The sequence below is a fragment of the Lycium ferocissimum genome, chromosome 4, assembly GCF_029784015.1.
Source record: "Lycium ferocissimum isolate CSIRO_LF1 chromosome 4, AGI_CSIRO_Lferr_CH_V1, whole genome shotgun sequence".
In the NCBI taxonomy this organism is placed as follows: domain Eukaryota; kingdom Viridiplantae; phylum Streptophyta; class Magnoliopsida; order Solanales; family Solanaceae; genus Lycium; species Lycium ferocissimum.
Window position 1 is genome coordinate 29,031,353 of NC_081345.1, and position 9,033 is coordinate 29,040,385.

Genomic DNA, 9,033 nt, shown 5'->3' on the forward strand with positions numbered 1-9,033 from the left:
AAATCATGCTAAAATAAGTATGGCTAATAAGTATTAATTACATGACAAAGAAAAAAAATTAAGTTAGGTATTTTCACTCTCTAAATCAATTATGCAAAACTAAAGAATACATATCCAACATTATTGTTATTCCTAGTGCTAAATTGAATTTCTTTTGTTAGCATTAGTGTTGAGTTGGTTTTGGTTTGGACTTTATTTGAGTTTCTAACATCTATAGGATATAAAACTTATTGACATTCAAAATTCTAAGTTCAAGCTTGAATAAAATGATAATAGATAAAAAAACTACAAAAAAATTTAAGAAATATTTATACATTACATTACAAATAAATATTTTTATATATAAAATATTTTAAAAATTGAATACATGTAATGTCGGGTTGGTTTGGTTTGGTTTGACTTTTTATAGTTGAAACCAAACCAAACCAATTATGGTCGGGTTTTTTTTTTTCAACGCCAAACCAAGTCAAACCAAACCACTAGTTGTGCTTTTTCTGCATTAAAGCTAATTTGTCTTTTTGCTTACTTTGTACACCCTAACAGGAAGAATACTTGGATTTTCTTGAAACCTCTAAAAAGTGAGCTTTGGATAACAACTGGAGTATTCTTCGTCTTCATTGGTTTTGTGGTTTGGGTACTCGAACATCGTGTAATCAAGGAGTTTCATGGTGGTTTGGGTACTCGAACATCGTGTAAACAAAGAGTTTCAAGGACCCAAATGCAAGCAAGTTGGGATGATATTCTGGTTTTCCTTCTCAACTCTCGTTTTTGCGCATAGTAAATCGCTAACTCAAAAGCAGATTATATGCGAAAGCTTTAGGATTTCTTTTTGATAAGGAAAAATTAGTTTTGCAATAGTATATCAGCCACAACAGGATAGTCTTCACTTGTTAAATACAAGAAAAGGCTTGAAAGACATGGTGGCTATACAAATATAGCTTAGGTTTAAAGCTTTAGGATTTCTCCTTGTTTCTCAAATCATATATATGGCTGGTTGTTGCAGGAGAGAAGATAACAAGTAACTTAACAAGATTTGTGATGATTGTGTGGGTTTTTGTGGTTCAGGTTCTGACATCAAGTTATACCTCATGGTTGTGTGGTTTTACCAAACCTCTTTGATATCCTAATACTTGCATCACCCGGTCAAGTGAATATTTGTGTAGCTTGTTATAAGTACATATTATTTTGCTAATTCTACTTTGACTGTCATTTTGATAGAAACGGTACAAAATGTATGAATGGGTTAGTAGATATCAGTTTTTGTGATTTGTTCATGTTTGAGATATCCTACAGTTTTTGTTCGACGAGGTATTGTGGTGTTTTTGCTTTCAAAATAAAACACTAGTTCTCTGCCATGGTTTTCTTCTTTGGTTTCGCCTCTTTCGACTTGCATTCTTTACTTTCTTAAAGTTTAAGTTTGTTAGATTCCTATTACTTTCAATCACCAGACAGGAAAGAAAATAAAAAAACAAAAGATCAATTTAGCACATCAGAGCAGTATTGATTTTGTGGCCTTCAACCGTTAGTCTACTATTAAGAGAAAAAAGGAAAAAAACAACAAATGAGAAAGGACACAAAATCAAATGCGATCTAAAGAATAAAAGTGCAAGGCAATTTGTGAAAGCACGTTTAATTTATTTTTATATTTGTTTTTGTCGTCACTATTTAGTAGGGGATATAATTTAAAGAAGTTATGGCATGAAAGAATTCAACGCATCAAATGAGGCAGTTTTGTTACCCAGATGGAACAAAAACTATAAAATAAAATTAGCACATAAGATGCTTACTTACTTTTAGATTGCATTATTTTGTTCATAAAATATGAAAAGATGGGGTTATATGTGATCATAGCAGATAACGACTATAGTTATGGATAACATAAATAAGGAAATATTTTAGAATCACCACTGCATGGAAGAAAAGCAGTAATATGTTCATTTCAACATCAAATACGTAATTTCCCAAGCAGCTTCCTCTTACATTAACAATTATATATAAATTGGACCAATGACATTGACACCTACATAATCATCACCAAGACCCAACTTCGTCCTAGTTAATTTCTTCTGACATTTAACTTGCAATAATCCATTCCCATACAATGACCCTATCTAGTCTAGTAATATTGGTCAATCGGATTGGTGGATGTGTTTGCTTGTTTGGTGTGCACGCGAATTACTACTGACCAATTCTAAACTTAAAACGCGTAAACTAAGATTACTAATAGTAGCCTTATCTAAGTCAGAGACACAATGGTTTCTTTTACAGGGATAATTTCCTCAGGATTTGTAACTAAACTTTCACCCAACTAAATTTGTCTTACACCCCCTGCCATTGCCAAAATATGGAAAGTCTATTCAATATGCTCTAGATAGTCGGCATCAAATGAATACAAAAGTCATTGGGTATTGGGGGAATGAGTACCACGCAAAGTTACGTTCAACCAAAACAATTTTGTCACTGTGTTCCTTTAGTCAGTTTTTGATTAGGTCAAACTGAGGAGAAATCTTACTAGCTTGCGGTGTAGCATGTCTGAAAAGTCCCTCTCTCTCAATAACCAAACGAATATTTTCAACCATCATTTGTTCCTTGAAAACTTTGGCTTTTCTTTCTACAGTTTATGGGGTTTGGTCTTATTAATTATAGAAATAGTTAATGAAGTTACATGATTCTGAACCTATATATCTAGAGCCACACAGTTAAGAGAGAGCTTTAGACACATCTCTGAAAGGTGGTTACTTGCACATGAACAACTGCTTCTTGCCCAACTCCCAAGACGATTTGCTACCAGAGTTTTTCAAATGCATAATCCAAGATGCCAATTCCTATTTCTTTTCATTCAACTTGTCTCCATCATTAGCTTTTGCCACTACGCAAGTCAAATAAGAGGTGAAGATAATAACAATAGTGCTGTAAAGGTGGATGTCGGCATAATTCTTGATCTGGAGACAGATGTGGGAAAAGTAATGCACACATCTATCTTACTAGCTCTTGCAGGTTACCACGCCGCTAATCGCAGTGCCATTAGGATAGTCCCTCACTTGAGGGATTCGAAGAAAGATGATGTTGAAGCAGCATCTGCTGGTAAATTCAGCTCCATGATTTACGTCTGTTAAACAAACATATCTTTTTCTCGTTGCTTCAACACTCTGATAGATGGTTTTCAAAAAAACGCTGATAGTTAGTTTATTCATGCATGCCCTATTAGCACTTCTTTTTCTCTAAAATATTACTTTTCCCTTTGGTTTTCCTATTTTGAAAGAGATGTTCAGACAATTTCTTATAGTCTGATTGTGTGTGTGCAGCCCTATACTTGCTAAAGGATGTCCGAGTACAAGCTATCTTTGGGCCACAAATGTCTACACAGACTGATTTTGTAATCGACTTAGGGAACAGAGTGAAAGTCCCGATCATTTCTCCAGCAACAAGTCCTTCACTTTCGGTCAAAGAAAATCCCTATTTCATCAGAGGAGCACTTCCTTCTTCCAGCCAGACTAAAGCCATTGCAGCAATTGTTAAGAACTTTAATTGGAGGGAAATTGTAGTCATCTACGAGGATAGCTCCTATGGAACAGGGATAGTTCCACATTTGACTGAAACCTTACTGGAAATCAACACTTTAGTCTCCTATAGAAGTGTTATTTCTCCTTCAGCCAATGACGATCAAATCCTCAGGGAGCTATACAAGTTGAATACAATGCAAACCAGGGTGTTCATCGTGCACTTGGAACCATCTCTTGCCTCGCGTCTTTTCCTCAAGGCCAAAGAAGCTGGGATGATGAGCAGTGGATATGCATGGATAATCACAGATGTGCTAACTAGTCTTCTGGACCTGGTAGATCCTTCAGTAATTGAATCATCAATGCAAGGTGTTCTGGGTGTAAAACCTTATGTTCCAAGATCAAATGAACTTAACAATTTCACCAAGAGATGGAGAAAGAAATTTCGTCAAGAGTATCCAGACACGGACCAAGTAGAACTCAATATATCTCGGGCTATGGGCATATGATAGCATCACCTCATTAGCAGAAGCAGTAGAGAAAGTGGGCACTACTGCTATCCCAAAATCAAAGAAACCTGACACTAGAGAGAACTTAACAGACTTAGATGCACTTGGAACCAGAAGTGGGATCTCTTCTCATTGACTCTATGCAAAACACAGAGCTAAAAACAGGACTAAGTGGTGATTTCCGTGTGATTGATGGAGAACTGCAGCCATACCCATATCAGATTGTGAATATAATTGGGAAAGGAGAGAGAAGCATTGGATTCTGGACTGAAAAGGATGGCATTTCGTATAAACTGAAGATGAATAGTAAAACAGCTAAAAGTAATAATAAGAAACTAGGGCCCATCATTTGGCCTGGTGAATCTACTATTGTTCCGAGAGGTTGGACATACCCACAAGTGGGAAGAGGTTAAGGGTTGGAGTTCCTGTCAAGGGAGGGCTGGAGCAATTCATTAAAGTGGAAAGAGATTCAAAACACAAGCAGTAACTGCAACTGGTTTCTGTGCAGATGTCTTCAAAGAAGTCATCCAATCTCTGCCATATGCTGTCCCTTACGAATTTATTCCATTTCCAATTCCAGACTATGATGATCTTGTTTACAAGATCACTTCTAAGGTAGTATGTAATCCTTGTTTGAAAATTAACCTCTTTGGCTGAATACCTTAGTTACATGCTCCTTTTCGGGACTTTATTATCTACTTTCTGCTTTTGTGACCAACCTTAAATACTGCAATAATCAATGTTTGCTTGAAACAGGAGTATGATGCAGTTGTAGGTGATGTGACCATTTTAGCTAGCCGATCTGAGTATGTGGATTTCTCATTACCTTTTTCAGAATCGGGTATTTCTGCAGTTGTGCCAGTAAGGGATGATGATAGGAAGAATGCTTGGATTTTCTTGAAACCTCTAAAGAGTGAGCTTTGGATAACAACCGGAGCATTCTTCGCCTTTGTTGGTTTTGTGGTTTGGGTACTCGAACATCGTGTAAACCAAGAGTTTAGAGGACCCAAACACAAGCAAGTTGGGATGATATTCTGGTTTTCCTCTCTCAATCCTCGTTTTTGCTCACAGTAAGTCTCTAACTCAATGCAAATTATATACGAAAGCTTTAGGATTTTTCCTTGTTTCTCAACAATATCATATATATGGCTGGTTGTTGCAGAAGAGAGGGTAACAAGTAACTTGACAAGATTTGTGCTGATTGTGTGGGTTTTTGTGGTTCTGGTGCTGACATCAAGTTATACAGCCAGCTTAACATCTATGTTAACAGTGCAACAGCTCCAACCTACTATAACAGACCTCAATGATCTCATCAGGAATGGAGAATATGTTGGGTACCAAGAAGGTTCCTTTGTCAAAGACGTCTTGAAGCGCATGAAATTTGACAGCTCCAAGTTCAGAAGTTATAGCACATTGGAAGAGTATAATGATGCCCTCTCAAGAGGAAGTAAAAATGGAGGTGTTGGTGCAATTGTTGATGAACTACCTTATCTCAGACTCTTCCTCAACAAGTACTGCAGGAAGTATATTATGGTCGGTCCGACATACAAGGCCGCCGGCTTTAGATTCGTAAGATTGTCGCATTCCAGTGATGTTTCAGAAAGTGTTTACATTTCTTTAGAATGGTCTGTGGTTTACTCAATGATCTAATCTTTTATTTTCCCGCAACTTCTTACAGGCATTTCCAAAAGGATCTCCTTTGGTACCTGACGTCTCAAGAGCAGTCTTGAAAGTGGTGGAGGGAGAGTTTATGAATAACATAATACAGAAATGGTTTGGGAATGAAACAGATTGTCCACAGCAAGATGGAATGGCTATAACATCTGATAGTCTCACGCTAGATAGTTTTAAGGGCCTTTTCCTCATAGCTGGTGTATCAGCAGGCTCCGCTCTTCTCGTATTCTTCCTCATCTTCCTTTATCAGAATAGAGAAATCTTAGCCACTGATGATTCTATAGAGCAAAAGCTTTCTGCAATAGCAAAAGTCTTTGATGAAGAGAAAGACAACTCTGATTCTAAATCAGAAAAGCCATCTAAAGGCAGTGAAGGCCAAACGGCTACGCTGTTCACAGCAAGTGAAGCTTCCCCTGAAATATTACCTGACCTTCCTTTGCAAAGACCAGAAATCAGAATTTCTGACGGCATAGGAGCATCCCCTGCTGCTGAAGGGTTCTCTACAACAGAACCTGGAACTCCAGTTCATGAAACCATTACAGAGACAGTTGAAGAGACTGAATAGGGCCCTACAAGAGATTGTACAGAGATGAGCTAACTTTAGGGTTAGTTAAACCAGATTACAATATAACTTTGTCGCTCCCTGGAACTCCAGTTCATGAAACCATTACATGGACAATTGAAGAAAGGTGATACATATAGCTTGCTACTATAATTGTGACACACCTGAATAGGGCCCTACAAGAGATTGTACAGATATGAGCTGCTTTAGGGTTAGTTATAGCTTTTTTTTATAATGTTTTCGCTCTTGGCCACAATATTTGCATCAAGAGGCGGCTCCAGAATTTAGATTGATGGGTATAACCTTTAAGTTCTCACGATTCAATTCAATGCACTACTGTAATATGGGTTCAGAATTTAATACTTATTGAAATTTTACTAATTTTCCACTAATATTTATGTTCCATGTTGAGATTGCTGGTTCAGAAATTTAACCACGTAAATAAAGAAGTATTTGCCTCCGTTTTCATCAAGGTTTTCGGGTGGGCACATGAAAGATTTCAGAGGAATAGGAACAGAACATCATTTATCAATGCTCACGGACTAATAAAGAAGGTTTTCAGATGCCATAAGCAAACTCAGTTTACTATTTCCCTTTTCTTCTTTTGTCTTGAAAGAAAGAAAGAAAAAGATAACCTCCTATCAGAAGACCATTTAATTAAATTTCAATATCTAAGCCGATAAAGACGAAACAAAACGTTAACAAGTAGTGAGATGACGAATAGAAGTAGAACACATTTCATGGAACTGACTTGATAGGATTATTTTCACTTTGTAAAAAAAAAAAAAAGACACATGTTATGACACTTCACTAAATGAAATCACCATACTGGGGCCAAACAAAGTATCTACTCAATATCTTAAAGAAGTAGCATTGTGTAAGTAAAGAAGTACAGGTGACCAATTCCTCTTCCAAAATCAACAATAATCGAAGTTTAAGTCCTAATGCAACTGAGTTTGTGCTTAAAATACAGACTGGACAGCAACAATTGGCATTGGAAACCGCAACTAAGAGCTCTCTAACTGAGTTTATGCCTAGCTTCCAGCAATTCAAGTCAACAAAACTGAACAAGCTTTATCCAATTGTGACGTCTCACATTGAATTCTACAAATCCTCCTTTTAGCTTCTTTTAGACAACCACAAATTATACATTCAAACTACTCATTCGATTTTGGCATATCTCATCAAAAATCAAAAAAGATTAGCATGTGCTGTGACATATGATTTCTTCTAATTAGGTAATAATACTAAGCACGTTAATCTCTAATATACTCCCTCCGGATAAAAAAAGAGTCCACTTAGCCTTTTTTTCTTGGATAAAAAAAGAGTCCACTTAGTAAATCAAGAAAAAATTAACCTTATTTTTTTATATTTACTCCTATTAAGTGTTATATGATCAAATCCTAATATCTATTTAATTAGGGGTAGTTTAATCAAATTACTTATTTTTATTTAGGAGTTAGTACATGGTCTTCCATGTTGGGGGTGTACAAATTTTTTTAAATTAATGGATCTTTTTTTTCATCCGGAGGGAGTATTTTTTTAGATGCTCTTAGAGGTAAATGAATAGTACTAATGCAGTAATGATTATGATGTCAGAAGTGTCACATTCAAAATTCCATGGAGGAATTTCATCGAACAACTCAAAGGCATGATAATCTTCACAGCGAATCCAACAACACTCACCAAAACAGTGAACTATCAATTATTTCAGCAAATAAAGACTAAATTATCTTCTCCACAAAATTAAGAAGGGAGCCTAGCAAGCATTCCTTCACAAAGCACAAAATAAGCAAATACATAAAAGATCTTCATTAAACGAAGACAGAGAATTACCGATTGGAAAGCGATGATTTGGTTGTTGAAGTCCAAATCACAGTGGAAGAATGAGAGAGAGTTTATATTTCTTCAGGCAAATCACAATGAACAATTTGGTTATATGTTGAAGGGACAAGTTAAGAGTATTAGTTCTGGACAGTTGAGATCCTATTACAAACAATGCGCTTGAATTGCTTTAAAGAGAGTGGGATACTGGGCCATTTAATTTGCGGCGACTCTTTAGTTTTTTTATTTTATTTTAGGAGAGGTAACTCAAGTTTTAATTATTAGGTTTCCTCTATTTCAAAATAAATATTTCTTTTAGCTCATGTATACCCTTTAAGAAATTGCTCACTCTTAGAAAATTAGGAATGTTTTTATCAATTTACTCCTAATTAATATTTAGAAAAAGAAAAATTATTTAATAATTCTTGATATTAAATAAGGGTAAGTTTGGAAGAATAGAATTAATTTCTTCTTGAAATCCTAAAGTGTCACTTATTTTGGAACAAAATAAAATGCCTAAAAGAACACTTATTTTGGAATGGAGGGAGTAGCGATTAAGGGGTTTTGAAGTTGCCCAAAAATTTTTATTTTGACATTTTGACCCTCAATTTTATTTTTAACACTTTCTTGTTTTTTCAAGTTTTATTTTTAACACCTTTGATCCACCCCCGCCCAGACCCCGCCCCCGACCCCATGCCCCCACCCTCCTCCCCGGCCCCCCGCCTCTTACCCTACCCCTCAGTTTTTTTTATTTTCTTTATATTTTTTTCACCCCCCTCCTCCTCCAACCCCCTAACCCCCCACCCACCCACGCCCCCACCCAAAAAAATAATTTTTTTTTTATTTTCTTTATTTATTTTTTCACTCCCAATCCCCTCCTCCTCCTCCTCGCAACCCTCCCCCCACCCCCACCCTCAAAAAAATTTACAAATTTTTGATTTTCTTTATTTGTTTTTTCACCGAA

At 36.2% G+C, this 9,033-nt stretch overlaps 1 long non-coding RNA gene and 1 pseudogene across 1 annotated transcript; one reads left to right on the top strand and one right to left on the bottom strand.

The window, feature by feature from the left end:
- Positions 1 to 2,685: 2,685 nt before the first annotated feature.
- LOC132052153 (glutamate receptor 2.8-like) lies at positions 2,686 to 6,800 on the top strand (annotated as a pseudogene).
- Positions 5,763 to 8,228, bottom strand: LOC132052154 (uncharacterized). Its single transcript, XR_009413946.1, has 3 exons — positions 8,082 to 8,228; positions 6,109 to 6,252; positions 5,763 to 5,979 (listed from the first exon to the last, which is right to left on the bottom strand). It is a non-coding gene; the product is annotated as an uncharacterized LOC132052154 (long non-coding RNA).
- Positions 8,229 to 9,033: the final 805 nt, after the last annotated feature.